The sequence below is a fragment of the Nyctibius grandis genome, chromosome 6 (genome assembly GCF_013368605.1).
Source record: "Nyctibius grandis isolate bNycGra1 chromosome 6, bNycGra1.pri, whole genome shotgun sequence".
NCBI lineage: Eukaryota > Metazoa > Chordata > Aves > Nyctibiiformes > Nyctibiidae > Nyctibius > Nyctibius grandis.
In genome coordinates, this window is record NC_090663.1 from 48,074,898 (window position 1) to 48,090,897 (window position 16,000).

A 16,000-nucleotide genomic window follows, 5' to 3' on the forward strand; every position below is an offset into this window, starting at 1 on the left:
GCCCTGAGATTTCCAGGTATAAATAGGAAGGCGACAGCCAACAGAACACTGGCTGTTGTTTTCTGATTCTGTGTCAGAGATGAAGAAATATGGAATACAGGCTGTACATTCATATGCATATTCCAAAGCACGCCGAGTCTGCATATCTAACACATGCACGTACAACTCTCCTCTGCAACCCAGATGATTCACATGGTTTAGCAGGGAATAATATTAACAACAGTGCCTCATTGTGAATGATATTATTATGGATAGGGAGTTGTTTGGTTTTAGTCTCAAGGGACAATCGGTGAAGATTGCTAATTTAGTCATTGTCACCTGGATACCTTTTACTTAGGCCCAATTCTGATCTTATAGAGTTAAGACCATTACATTCATTAGAGTCAGGGTTGTAACTCCTAACTAAGAGCAAGCTTGGGAGAGGGGGTGGGGGGTAGGAGGAGCAACGGTCAGGGGAATCTGGGCAAAGGAGAGAGGGAAGAACTGAGGAAATTTGGAATTTGGCCTGGGCAGGAGCTTTAGTCAGGAAAGGGCTTTCTGTCCAAAGGAGCAGGCAGGTACAGAGGGGACAGCAAAGGGGACGTGCTTTGTTTTTAACAGCTTTCATGGACCTCTTCTAACAACTGATTTTGCTGCATTGACTCAAACTGTTTCCAGCCTGCCTCTCTCCTTTTTTCTCTCTCCCTCCCTTCTTACTGTTGCTGTTTGCTGTTAAGTTAGGCAGTTCAACTCTGGTGCTCATTAATTTAGGCCTTAGGATTTAGTCAGTTCAGACATGTTTAGGTTAGATTAGAGTTAGGTCCAGTTTAGAGCTGTTTAGGCAGTAATTACTTTGGCTGAATGAAACAAAGCAAGAGAAAAACATACAGTGGTATAAACATGTTCTTCCAGTTTATTAAAGATAAATTTGAATATATAAGCACAAAGCATAGAATACATGTTCTGCAGTTAGGTTTTTGCCCAAAGGCTGTAAAACATTCCCCTTCAACTAATAGCACATTCTGTGTTATAATGAAACACCTGTAAAATACAGACAGGCTGAGTGTTCAATGATTTTATGTTCATTTGGGGTATCACAGCCAAGAATGAAATGCACAGAAAGTTGTACTTCAGGATTCAAAAATAGCCTGAGCTTTCCTTGTGTGGTCTGGTCTCCAAACAACCTGAGGTTTATAGTTCACAGTGTTTATCTGGAAAGTCTGTTTGCCTGCAGGATCCGAGAAGTCATAAAATTTGATCCTCTAAAACCGTCTATCCTAGAGAGAGAAATGGTAAAAAAAAAATCCATTGCAGTAAGATGCAGCAGTGAATTATGAGGACTAAGAACAGAGCTTTTCCTGAGCATGTCAATGCTGCTCTCAGCTTTAAGGTAACAAGAGAATTTTCTTCCTTCTGAGGCTCCCTGAACACAGTATCTGTGTCCTATGCAAATTCTAGGATTTCATTTAAGTAACAAGACTTGCTTTTTCTCTCCCCATCCCTTAATCATTTGTCTAACTTTAGTCAAGAAGTCTTATGAAACTTTTTTATTTTACTTTGCTTTTCTCGGAGAGTAGAGAGCATGTTCTGCATGCTAATCTGCTTTTTCCTGTAGGCAACAGCATTCAAAAGGTGTGGCTAATTTTCTTAAATCCCATTACAATCTCTGTATAATAATAAGCTGATATCAATTAGACATGTTACTTTCACTATCTCTCACTACACGCTTAAAGCATTTTTTGAGAAAGTCTTATGAAAGTTGCCTGTAAAATCTCTCTGTTGAATTTCATCTATAGTCCTTGTTCCAACTAGTAATTCATTGTGGGGAGGTGCGGGGGGAAGGGATGTCTAAGTCTGGAATAAAGGCAAATATGAATTTTTTTTTTTCAAGCTGCCTGCTGATGCTTCCATTGCTACCTCATTAGCAACATCTATGAACTTTTAGTCATGAAGTCTATGGGGCTAGCGAGGGAGAAAAGGTGCATCTTTACCATTGCACTGAGCCTCTTACTGTACATATCTTTTGTGTTCCTCTTACCGAAAATCACCGCTGTGGAAAAGATTAATCTCACCCAGTTATTTTAAGGGATGATGAAATCCACATGTATTATCTTGCTTTTGATTAATGTTATCTTTTTAATTTCATGTGTCAGCTTGGCAACAAAGAATAAAATATAAAGTAGTGGTACATGGTGGTGGTGTAATTATCTTCTACAGTACTCAGCTTGGCCTTCTCACATTGCCTTCTAGGAAGAGGATTTCCAGTTAGCCTCTGAATAGATAAGACAGTGCTTTTTGGGCCTTTCTGGTATTTGGGAGTTGATGCAAACACAATCTATACTGGCCATCATTTCAGATACTTGATGAGTATATTTTTTTCATACTCTCTTACAATGGCAAGTCATCCTCACAAATATGATTTTACAATATCAACTGTCCTGATCCCCTGTTACCAAGATGTAAGGTTAAACAACTTATCTGTACTTCATGAGAACCATGGCTTTTGTTATCTTGCAGTAAAAGTATTTGCTATTACAATATGTAAGCTATTTCTCTAGCATTTATTTTCCTCATCAGAATAAACTTTTTCATTTGAAACCTTTGCTAAGGAGCAATGGTAAGAAACAAGATCTATGTTTATGTATATTAGGTTTAGGTATATTTTATTTAGTTTTCTTCAGCAGCCTTTCCTTTTGAGAGTTTTATAACTGGAAAACTCAGTCTGTGACTTTATTTCCATTGTTTATACAACAAAGTATCAGTAAGAAAGTCTCATAGACTTCTGTCCTCTTACCTTGTGGACCTTTGTTACTGAAGTAGTCTTATACTTACCTTAAAATACCTCCAGTTCTGGGTAGGGTGACTCTGCATAGATTACAATAGTTGTCATGACATCTTATTTTTACTCTTCCTCTTTTATATTTGCCAGTGGGATCATATAAGTAGTCCAGCTCAGGGCATTCAATTTGTTTCTGATAAATGATTCAATTCCATCTTACCAGACAAGAACACTACATCCATCAGTATGCTCAAATCCCTTCAACCAAAATCTAAGGGAATGTCATGTCTTTCAGTTTCAGATTTATTTTCCATAAATAAATAAATAAAACCAAACAGCAGCAGCAGCAACAACAACAATAAAAATAACTGCAACCAAGCAAAACAAAACATGTAAAAAACCCCTCCAAAACACTGGTTTTATTTGCCTTTGAAATAGGGGCTAAAAGTTAAGCTGTCAATTGAAAATGTTAAAAGGTTTTGGTAGCTCTGCTCAGGTCTGACACATAAAGAAAAAAGAAAGTCTAATAACAGCTTAAAAGATGTCTTGATTAGGTCTGTTTTGATTGCTATATATTTATACGACTATGCTTAAATGCTTTTAAGAACATAGAAGTTTAAAGCCTAAAACATAAAGGTTAAAACAAAGATCTCCCAAATGTTAATAATAACAAAATATTACTATCTGACCTTTTTGAAAGTGATTCAAGAGATGAGCAAGATATATTGTTTCACTTGACATGTCTTTTTAGCTCTTTGGCATTTTTAAGTTTTCATTTAATGTAGTTTGTTAACTATGCTACATATATACTGTTCATATAAATAAATAATGCAATGTATGAACAGTACATTTATATGAACTAAGTATAATAGCAATAAATATTTCTTTAACATTGCATGATATTAATAACATCTGCTTCATGTTCACTGTTAATTCAATCAAATAACTTTTTGCAATTGAATTCCTCTACTCAATGCATTGAAACAAAATATTAACTTGAAATAAAAAAAATCTAACAAGCTTATTCCTTCTATGTCCCCTCTACCCATGAAAACAAACCAAACAAAAATTATCAGTCATTTGTTTAATGTATATCCTATAATTCTGGGTATGTAACCTGTAATAAACAGCCTGTAATTCGAGTGTAAGGAGAAGTACGGTCTATCACTCTCCTGACTCATCAGAACAATCTTCTATTCTCTAGTGTCCTTCATGGAAATGCTCTTAATTTCCATTACTCTTACCTGAGGATTATACTCATACATCAATGCAAGTAATACAAAATTAATATTACATTATCTTAATAGAATTTATTCAACTTTGTTGGTCTATCTAACATTATTTGGTGTTACATCATTTGATGTAACAATTCTAGATAAAAAAGTATGTTAAAATTACTAGTAACTACTGTGTTACAATAAGCTGATCCTAAAAATTGTGAAATACCAATCCCATTGCAATTGATAGTTTGTGGGATTTATGTTTTTAAGATCTGAGAAACCATTGAATTAGCCAGTCTGACTTTCCTTATAAAAGTCTCCCATTTATTTCTGTATTCCTTCATTCCTCCTGTAACTGGGACGTGAGTAAAGCATGCCTTTCAAAAAAAAATTACTGAGTCTTCAAATACTTTCTATACCTTAATATTTTAAAATAATTTCCCTTGATGGTTTATTATTAACAATTAGTAAAGAACAGAGTTTATCATTTGGCTATATCTGTCTTCTCCTTCCAATGACTACTTCCTGATATCTACTCTATCATTAGATAGAATGCAATGAAAGTCTTTGGTTTGGTACAAGGAAATGTTTGGAAGACATTATTCACAGCTTATAATTAAAAACAAACCCTATTTTATCTGTGTCTACTAATATCAGTCTAGGGCAGGGAAGAAAAATACATGTCTTTTTTATGTATAAAGAAGGAACTATAATTAAAAAACACACTATCATCAATTAGATTAGAACTTCAGATGTTTACTGAATTGTTATTTCAGCTCTCTGCACACTTTTTTTTTTAAGCTACTTGCTTCAAACATGAACTCCAAAAAAAATAACTAAAAGCTTTATAATACATTGCCTAGTTCACAGTAGAGAGTCTGTAACCAATTGTTGGTGTATTTGTAGTGTATATAGCTTTACTTCATGATTCATTTTGAAAAGTTAGTTGAAATTCAACAATCAAATACTGAGCTAATCTTGAATTTTCTAAAATTCAATAGAAAAAAATAACATCTTAATTTTACTTTCTAGTTTCCTAAATGTCGCAGAGTGGGTAATATGGTATGACCTTTCATCAAATCTCTGGTCAAAATGAATGTATTCCTCAAATATATAGTTGAACACTGTACAAAAGGGCAAGTGCAACTGATTAATATTCATATAATGAACTTCTCTTTTCCTTTGCAACACTACCTTACCTGCCTTTGTAAGATGAATGGTAGAAACAAAATATTGTTCCTAGAAATTTCTCAGCATATAGGTTTTAATCAATACTGGTAGATATACTCCAATTTTACCCATAATAATGTCCTAACACAGACTAAAATATTACTTGCATTCCTGGATTGTAAGAAGGTAATTGATGTTGATGCTCTTGTGTCTATATTCTCTAGTTGTCATTCTTCCTGCAGATTTTCTTTTATCTAGACAAAAATTTGCAAAGAGGAAAGATAAGATCTGAATGAGCCTCAGACAGGCTGAACAATAAAATGCAATGCATATTATGCGGTTTTTAGAAAACTACACTTTAGAAAACTACACTTAAAAACCACCTCTGAAATTTTTTAAAAAATAGGGTTTTAGGCAAATTACTCCCATTAATGTCAATGGGAATTGTGCAGCTAAGATCCATCTGTACTGTTTTGGGGTTTTTTTTGAAAAAAATAACACTATATTGTCAGGAAATATAATACTTTTCAGTAATTATGAGGGTACCTGGAGTTTTAGGAGCTCACATGGGGGGGCAGATAATAAAATACCCATTAAATACCATTCCTTGGAATTTCTAGTGATAATTCAGCATGCTAAAATATTGCCCCTTGGAGATCTTTCTCCCCCTTCTTTGCCTACTCAAATCTGGATCGTCCTCAGATAATTTCAAAATAAATATATACGCTGAATATGATTAGCTTATGAGCTATGTAAGTATATTCATCTACAGCACCTTATCAACTGTCCTGTGTTATCTCATTTTTTTCTTGGTAGGCTGGAAGAAAGGATGTCTAATGCTGTCCATACATGAGAAAGTAATTCTATACTGTGTGTCTGAACATTTAAAGTTTAATGCAAAATATGCACAAATAGCAATAATCTACTTCTGCATAGCCATCATTTACATAGCATTCATAGCTCCTCCAGCTTAGCTAAGGAGAGCTGTAGCCTGGATCTGACTACATAAATTGCCTTATACAATCCTCAGTATATGAGCTGTTTTGGTTGTAGTGGTACATGTTTCAATGCAAAAGTATATACTTCTTGCACTATTTAAACTGTGCATTAAGTGTTTTAAAGATTAAAGCATTACAAAACCAGCAGCTCTGCACAGCCAAATAAAAATTGTAGAACTTTTTTGTCAGGTGCTATGAAATTGCTTATAAATTTAACATGTACTTGGTCTGTTATCAGAGAACAAAGTATGAAGTCATCATATTAAAGAAGCTATAGTGAATGTTGTATTTCTGCAAGAGTCAGCTGCCTAAGAAATTTACCTGGAGTAACTTCTATGGATATTCCGTTGATTTCCACCCCCCGCCTTCCCCCTTCTTTCAGCTCAGAACTGTGGACAATTGTTTTAGGACAATTGTCCTAATGAAAGCTTTGTAAGTATAGAAGGGTAACAGCCTGTGGAAGAATTGATCTTTAAAGTCAGTATAAAGATTTTATTTGATTTTTTTCATTTAAAAAAAACCCAAAATTTAGAAAACAGGCCCTTCTCTGCTTCAGTAAAATGAAGGAAAGACCATATTTGGCCTTTGCCTACTGTTTTATTGGGCCCATAGAATCCTTAAGATTCCTCTTGGACAAGATCTTACATCAGAAATAAAAAGACAATAGAAAACCTTGCAATGTTACTAAAAAGCAATGATTTAGTGAAATGAGAATCCTTGAATTTTGAAGATAAAAATAAAAACTACTTCTCAGCTTGTTTTTAACTGCAATAGTAATCAGGGCATATAGGCCTAACTCTAGGGTGCTTACTTCCCTTGGGAGCTATCTGCAGCCTGCTGTACTCAGGTCTTCTTACACTTGGCAGCAGTTTTAGGAAATGTGTCCACATGTATCATGAACAATTCTACCAGAAGAATCATTGCTTTTAAAATGCATTAATCTTTCTCTCTCTCTGCCCATTTTGGAAAAGAAATATTATTCTGTAGAACATAATCAGGTTTCTAGAAATCTATTTGGTGTATACAATGTTACTGTGACATAAGCATGAAGCTACTTCAGTGCAGTTGGTACTGAAGAACATTAGGAGTTAGACTGTACCTTTAGCCCAGAGCAATTGTTTCACCTTGAGAATGAGGGCTTTGTCTGCTCTGCTTTACACGGTCCAAGGCTTTCTTTAAGACTAGTATGTGCCCTACCAAGATGTCTAGGTGATTTGTTTTAATGAACGGTCAGACATGCCTAAATAGCAAAACTGTGGATTAGCCTTTGTGTAGAACTTCTGTGGCTGGAAAGTGGACAGAAGAAAGAGCATGCTTTTTTGAAGCCTAGTCTAGAGATAGTTTTCTTTAAAAGTATGTAGGCATAGACAAGATGATGTGGAACTTTTGCATATCTTTATTTCTTCTCCCCTTCCCAGATCTGCCATGATTGTTCTTCATATTCCTCGGCGATCTAAATCAGCAAACCAAGAAACATATCCACAGATTTCACAGTTCCCCCCACCTCTGTGGCTGCGTTTTTTGTTGTTCTTTTGTTTTTAATGAAACAGATCATTCACTCTTCTATCTAGGCTTCCCAAATACTGTTGGGTCCCTTTCATACAGGTTCATGAATTCAAGACTTCATCAAATTTTCTCCAGAGGCCTCTAAGGCTTACCCTAAGACTGCAATATCTAGTAATATCTAATCTTGGTAATGTCATTAATTCTAAAAATTTCAACAGCTTTATATTTTTCCTTATTTCTGCCTAGCCACATTGCTCTGCATCTTGTTTCCTTCACACAACCTTACATTCATGTGATGCGTTAATTGATACGGGAACAACCTGTGGCATATTATTTTCCCAGAATTTACTGCCATAAACACTGGCAATCTCTAACAAGACTGAGCTGTGTATGCAGTATATCTGTGCAAGAATTCTGCTGCAAACATTAAATTACAAACCTCTCTGTAGTAAATAGTGTTCTGGCAAGAGCAACAGTAAAATGGATCAGAATAACTTTACAAATGTAAATGTTGTTGCTTCTGATTGCATGCGGTTTTAGTTTAAATTACAATTGTACTGCAGTTGCTGAGAGTCTGATGAAGTCTGATTTCTGTGAAACTTTTTTGAAACACAAATGTTCAGCATAATGTCATTGATCAAATTGTTTCTGAGAATAGTTTAGCAGATTGTCTTGTCCTGTATGTGCACTTGCTCTCTATGGCTGTGACCATGCTACTATTTCATCCATAAATAAAAAGTTTCTGTACATTTATAATTCAGATTTCTTGTAATTAAAGCTGTTGTATTAATATAAGCTAATATGTTGTTGTTCAACTACCATATGTTTTAACAACATGGTAGAAATGATGATCTTGGTACCTCTCTCAATGTAATACTACCTTTAATAACAATCATTCCTTTAGTTATTTTTTTAAAGTTACTATATAGTAACAAAGTACCCCCACTGCAGAATGAACATGAAAGGTAATGAATAGAAAACTAATTTTCTGCATTTTAACTACATTTTATGACATGACTAATGATAAACTTTTATTATAAAATGTTAATCCAGAAAATAAATTTGCACTCCTTCTTTCATCAGAGTTTCTGTAATTAGTGGTTTATGTTTATTTTTAATTTTTGACACATGTCAAGGACAATCTACCATATGTTTTAGACTAATTAGCACTTTGTTTATTTAAAAAATTCCATTAATTCAGCAGCTACTTTTTAAATACAGCCAGCATGGAAAAGGAGACTTTGCCTGAGTTTTGCAAGAAAGAAATAAGGCTTCTCTTTATTCCTAGACCACTCTGGCAGACATATACCCAGATCCTTGGCAGATGATTCAGGCAGAGAGATGAGTGAGGTTCTAGATTCAATACAAGCATGTAGTTTGTCTTTTTAAAACACAGAATTAAGTTGAAGACAATGTGCTTCTATGTGCAACATCCATGGTTTATAAATACCAACTCTTCTCCTTTCAAAAAGGGAAAAAACAAACAGAATGCACATAATACATATTTAAGAGGGGCTAAGAAACTAGCTTTGTTTCTAAAATGGCTGGTGGATTTTGTTAGTCCTAGAACATTATCTACCTTTACAGATCAGCTCTGGTCTTATTTATAAATACCTGTACACCTTCTTTGGAATCACTGTACATTAAGAGTCCCTTTGACCATCCTGCTCTACTCCCCTTATTGCTAATATGAAGCCCTTTTTCTAAATAAAATTTGATACTATGCCAACATTATTTACCAAACGTCATTTCTGAACAATGATGATGTCAAAATGTTAGAATGTTTTAAGAGCTATTGATACTATCAAGGCAAAGAGAAAATAACACTAGAAAAGGAGATTTTTTACCTTGCAAGAGCATTTTGGTGTATATTTAAATGAGTTTCTTTACAGAGCCTAGTTTGATATATATTGCAAATAGTTTATAACTTATGATTTGCCAAACCAGTGATTTGTGTGGTCAGCCATCCATGACCTTTTTCAGTCCACAAACATAGCAGAAAATTCGACATTTTCTCCACTTTCATCCACTGTGCTTTGAAAAGTTTACATTGAATTCAGTCTGTTGGACCCACAAGAAGGGTTTCTTTATAGTTCTGGTATGTTCTGCATCTATACATTTCATCAGGCTGATACAATATGAGGCAACACAAAACCATGTAAAGCCATGCAACTTGTCTGCTTAATTTGGTTGGAGACTGTTAAATTCAAACCTATTTTGCTATATTGAAACAGATTAAAAATCTTGGGATGCAAGATGATTTGTTCTGCTTACAGATGACTCGTAGCAATAGATAACAATATAATATTGTGGTTCATGTAATCATTCCAGTGTTATTTAGACAGTAAATATATATAATTTCTTTTATTGTTAACAAGTGAGGTGACAATATTTTGTTTATATATCATAATTCTATACAGGATAAAAATAACAGAAATGTGTGTAAAGGCAGGTTTATTAACTCCTCCACATGACAGTGTTTGCACAGAATTAGTACGTTTTACTTAATACAATGATGTTTGAGCATTTACATGTTTTCTAATAGCGTATGGGTAGAAATTTTTTATTTTCTGGCCAACTAGCGTCAAAACCCTAACATGCTGCACAAATGCAAGGTGAAATATCGGTTGTGACGAACAATTGTTTGTTTACCTCTCTCATGTTCCAGAACTCTGAGAGGTTTGTTTATTTGTTTGTGTTTCCCACCAGGAAGAGCGATTCCTGTTTCCCTTAGCATCTGAACTGAATTTTCCTAATTATAGATGCTTATAACATTTGCTCACTAACCTAAGTCATTGCTGCTTAGTGGTTTTCTACACATATTAATTCATATACTTTATGTTTTAATAATAATAATCTATATTTTATGCACCTTCAGTATAATTTTTTCTATATTTTTTAAGTTTGTGTTTTCAGTTGAACAGTCTAATATTATGGCAAGCTTTCTCTAGGCAGAATGTTAATTTCAAAGTTCAGAGATGCTACACCCAGTCTAATCACTGATTAATCTTGAAATAACTTGAGGTGTACAGACTTCTCTTTCTATCTGGATGCACTTTGCTGCTACCAAGGGTCTTGCTGGCACAAGGCATATCACACAGAGGCTGGTCTATGATCTACTAGCATGTTTTTTCTTAGTAGATTGAATGGCAGCTTAAAAGTAAAACTGGAGTCTTTTGAGAAAACTAAGCCATGTAAAGCTGCTCAAAAATCTTCAGTTGAAATTAAAGAAAATAAAGATACTAAAAAAAATAGTCCTCAAAGAGAATAAAAGATATTTTCAGCTAATGCCTTCTTTTCTCGAAATTTGTTTTTTTTGAAGTCACTGAAATCTTAAGATATTCCATTTAAAAAAAAAGTTTTTTAAAATTTTAAAATTTCATCTGAGTCGTTTTCCTTTCTCTTCTAACTTTGCTGAGCTTGTTGCACTCCATTCTCCCTGAAAAGTCTTATCCTTTTTAGTTTCTGTTTTCCTTTGATACCAAGATTTGATTTTTAAGATTGCTTTCCTACAGGGTTTATCTGATCTAGTAACCAATGCTTGGATTAAGTCTTCAGAATCTACTTATTGTAGTGTAAGCAGCAGACATTATAGGCTTTGTAGCTTTGTTGGAAAAAGATTCCATTCTTCTATTGCAAAGTAAACGAAGGGAAAAAAAGACTAGTGAGCTTTGTGGGACTAAACACTGTTCATGGAGCCTATAAATTGTAGTATATGAATGCTAATGTAACTTGGCTACATCTTGGTTCTAAATCCTTTTATTTTTTTTGTAATAAGCACAGAGTGTTTATCATCAATAAGATTCCACTGACTTTACACTGACCTGTTAAAGTCTAAGTTTCACTCTCTGATTTCTAAAGAGATATAAAATGAAAATAAAACCAAATTATCCTTTGTGAAGACTAGGAGAAAGTACTAGATAGATCTTCTAAACCAAATGCTGACTGTAATTTAAAAGAAACATCAAAGGAGTTAAGCAATACTAAAACTATTGTTTTAGTTTTAGTACAGCATGAAAATCAGAATGGCATGAAAATCAGAGCTTTAGAGTTACTTGTAAATTCAGCCTGTCATATCATATCCTGCATTTCCAGAAATACCATTCATTGTATTTAGGAAACATGAAGCACATACATGAAAAAGCTTACAGTCTAGTACACCATATTTTATGGTCAGTAAAGGCAGAAGTACTTTTTTTTTCTTTCCTTTTTTTTTTGTTTTGTTTTTTAATATCTTACCATATGTTTAATGTAATCATGGAGAAATTTGAAAAAGTACCTTTCAGATAGGTACAGGTTTTGACACATTTCTTTGTTTTGAAACAATAAGAAAAAAGTCATTGACTTAGATTTGTACGATCAGGTTGCAGGGAACAACACAGATATTGCACCACTACCCATATTATTTTACAAAATGAGAAAAGTTGAAACAATATATTTTAGTTGTTTGTAGATTAGATGGCCTCATTTTTTAAGTTAATGGTAGCTAAATATTTCTATGTCCCTATGAATTATAAAATACTTTTGTATTATTGATTATAGCTTTTATCTTTTCATCAATTTCAAATCTCCTTGGTAGAGTTTATGTAGAGCTCCTTGGTAGAGCTATGTGAGTACACAGAAATAGTTTCAGGTTGGCATTGAGGTGCTGGAAAGAGTCCAAAGAAGGGCAACGAAGCTGGTGAAGGGTCTGGAGAACAAGTCTCATGAGGAGCGGCTGAGGGAACTGGGGTTGTTTAGCCTGGAGAAAAGGAGGCTGAGGGGAGACCTTATTGCTGCATACAAGTACCTGAAAAGTGGTTGTAGCAAGGAGGGTGCTGGTCTCTTCTCCCAGGTAATAAGCGATAGGATGAGAGGAAACGACCTCAAGTTGCATTAGGGGAGGTTTAGTTTGGATATCAGGAAAAATTTCTTCCCTGAAAGGTTTGTCAAGCAGTGGAACAGGCTGCCCAGGGAAGTGGTGGAGTCACCATCCCTGGAGGTATTTAAAAGACAAGTAGATGTGGTGTTTAGGGATATTTTTTAGTGGTTGACTTGGTAGTGTTAGGTTAATGGTTGGACTCAATGATCCTAAAGGTCCTTTCCAACCAAGATGATTCTGTGATTCTGTTATTTTTCTATATTACTCAAAAAAAAGGTCATAAACCTCATTCTGAAATTATTTGCATGGTAACTGGGAAAAATGCTATCAAAAGCTATACTATTAAAAAGCATATGTATTGGTGTAGACATTAACTTCTTTCCATAGGTTTCTACATAAAATATGGACATAATTCATAGAATCATAGAATAATTTGCGTTGGAAGGGACCTTAAAGATCATCTAGTTCCAACCCCCCTGCCATGGACAGGGACACCTTTCCACTACACCAGGTTGATCAAGCCCCATCCAACATGGCCTTGAACACTGTCAGGGAGGGGGCATCCACAGCTTCTCAGGGCAACCTGTTCCAGTGTCTCACCACCCTCACAGTCAAGAATTTCTTCCTAAGATTTAATCTAAAACTACTCTCAGTTTAAAACCATTACCCCTCATCCTATCAGTACATGCCCTTTTAAAAAGTCCCTCTCCCGCTTTCCTGTAGGCCCCCTTCAGGTACTGGAAGGCTGCTAGAAGGTGTCCCCGGAGCCTTCTCTTCTCCAGTCTGAAGAGCCCCAACTCTCTCAGCCTGTCTTGATAGGAGAGGTGCTCCAGCCCACTGATCATCTTCGTGGCCCTCCTCTGGACTCGCTCCAACAGGTCCATGTCCTTCTTATGTTGGGGGCCCCAGAGCTGGATGCAGGACTCCAGGTGGGGTCTCACGAGAGCAGAGTAGAGGGGCAGAATCACCTCCCTCAACCTGCTGGCCATGCTGCTTTTGATGCAGCCCAGGATATGGTTGGCTTTCTGGGCTGCAAGTGCACATTGCTGGCTCATGTTGAGCTTCTCATCAACCATCAGCCCCAAGTCCTTCTCCTCAGGGCTGCTCTCAATCCTTTCATTTAAGACCAAATGAACCTGATACAGGCACCATAATTACAAATCCTTGGTGTACGTAGACAGAATAAAACAGCACAATTAGTACTGAAGTGTAATCAGTACACTCTCTTTGTTATCAATGTTATAGAATGTTAAAAATGCCCCTTATAAATTGTAACAAAAGCAAAACAAAAGTTATCTGATTTCTTCTTTTTGTTCAAATTAAAGAAAACATATCCTGTAACAGAAAAAGAAATTTAGAAGTGTTTTGCATTTAGCCTATTCCCAAAGCCATTTTTACTAACATAAACTTATAAAGCAGCAAATATTTGAAGAATTGCAGTGCACAAAGCAAAGAGCATTTCTGAGCAACTATTTTGTAAAATCAAATTTTGAAATTTTGGCGACAGATTACTGCCTTGAGTAAATTCTCACAGGATTTTCTAATGTCATTGAAGACAACTAGCTCAGTGTACACTTAACACTGCCTATCAGGTTATGCAGCAAATAGTTTACTGTGTTTATTCTCATGGAGGTGATATGAAGGTGTTTAGTGAATACATGCAGTTACGTACAAGTGTGCTACTAAGGAAAACTTCTTCTGTTATGTACTTTCGAACTTTCATGTTACATGGACTTCAGCATTTCTGAAGAAATAACTTCTCAATCAGAAGATAAAATAAACTTAAAAATTCAATTAAGAGAACATGCTATGGTAGCAGCTATTGCTTGAGTGGGAAATAATTCTTTAATGTTTGCCAGGCAAACAACAGGATGTCTGTCAGACAGTGAAATCAGAATGAATAAACACAAGAGCTGTCAAATTTAGTTGTAGTTTCAGAGTATTCAGAGTGAGTCCTTTGGTAAACAGAAATAATGAACTTACCGCTTTTTGCTTTTTTTTTCTTTTTTTTTTTTCAATTTCAGTTGTGTATTTACTTGTTTCTTTCTTATGAATGAGTTTTTACTACTAAGACCTAAGCAGGGAAATCAGGCTCTTTTGTAAGACATTGTCATGTTTTAGAATATGGGTAGTAAAACATTTAAGAAATAAGCTGCTTAAAAAATAAGTTACTATGTAAATATACCATTAATTTGCAAATGGATTTTCATTCCATATTTTAGCATGTGAAACAAGTAATATAACTAGAAAATATAGGTTAATAAATAGTTGTTCAAATAAAAAAGAAATAACTTCAGGAACACTTAGACTTAATTATTCAGAAACTGTTGTAGAAGAATTGCTGTGCAAGTAAAATTGCAACAGGTAAAAAGTTTTCTGAACAATTATCAGAATGTATATTTATAGGAAGCTTGTGGCTGGAAATGCTTGTGTGTTTTCAATAAAGTATTGCATTGACTTATTTTTTAGTTCAAAATTGTAAAATGATAAATTTCAACCATTTAAAACTTTTGAGTTAATAACTCCAAAACAAATGTTTTTTTCATAAGTAATTTTTGATGCAGTGCTGCTTTGTTAGCTTGATGGCAGTAAGTCAACACATTTAACATGATTAAAGCAAGTACCTTTTTCACGATCTCTGATTAACAAGTTTGTTCTATAAATATTTACAAAATTTGAGACTAACACCTAAGAGGATCATAGTCAAAAAACTTGACTGTGAATCAGCTGTGTCATACTGGCTTTTTGGAAGGGAAACGTTATTTTGAAATATGTCAATATATGCTATGTGTTGCTGATGCAGTTATAGAGCCAATGTATTTAAAAAAATCCTTAGTTCTAAACAATCCTGAATTGGAATATGGGAATACTTTAGGCGGCACATGTTAAAAAATTGTTAAAAATAGAAAAAGAAGACTGGAAAATTGAACCAAGAGAAGATGACTTTGTTTTGCTTTAAAGATGAAATGTTTTCTATCTTCACTGTGATGCAAGCAAGTCAGGAAAAATATGAAAAAAATATAGTAGCTGAGGGTAATTTGGCAAAGTTTTATTCAGGATGAAACAGAGGACAGTTATACACCGCTCCAGAGCTTACAAGGTTCTGGAACATTCTATTCATATCATGGAATAATTTAGACTGGCAGTGGTCCCTATGGTTGCTTAATTGAACCAGTTGCTTAAAGCAGATGTAACTTCAAAATTACATCAGGTTACACAGGGTCTTGTTCAGTTCAATTAGGAGCATCTCCCAAGATAGAGGTAAAGTGACAAAGACTGGACAGCCTCTCTGGACGATGTGATCCAGTGCTTAATCACTGCCATTGTGACAAAAAATGTGCAAAATACTAGGGGAGTTTAAAAACAAGTTATATAGTAATCTTTCTGCAGCAGACGAAGCATAGCTGGTTTTGTATTGGAGCAGGAAGGAGGATGAACTAGACAAAGACTCTTGGATCTGTATGTCTATGTTTTTTGTGGTAACTAA

The 16,000-nt window shown here is 34.8% G+C and overlaps 1 protein-coding gene across 3 annotated transcripts in view; it reads left to right on the top strand.

The window, feature by feature from the left end:
• Window positions 1-16,000, top strand: part of FSTL5 (follistatin like 5) — a 322,017-nt gene that overhangs the window by 5,425 nt on the left and 300,592 nt on the right. The window lies entirely within an intron of this gene.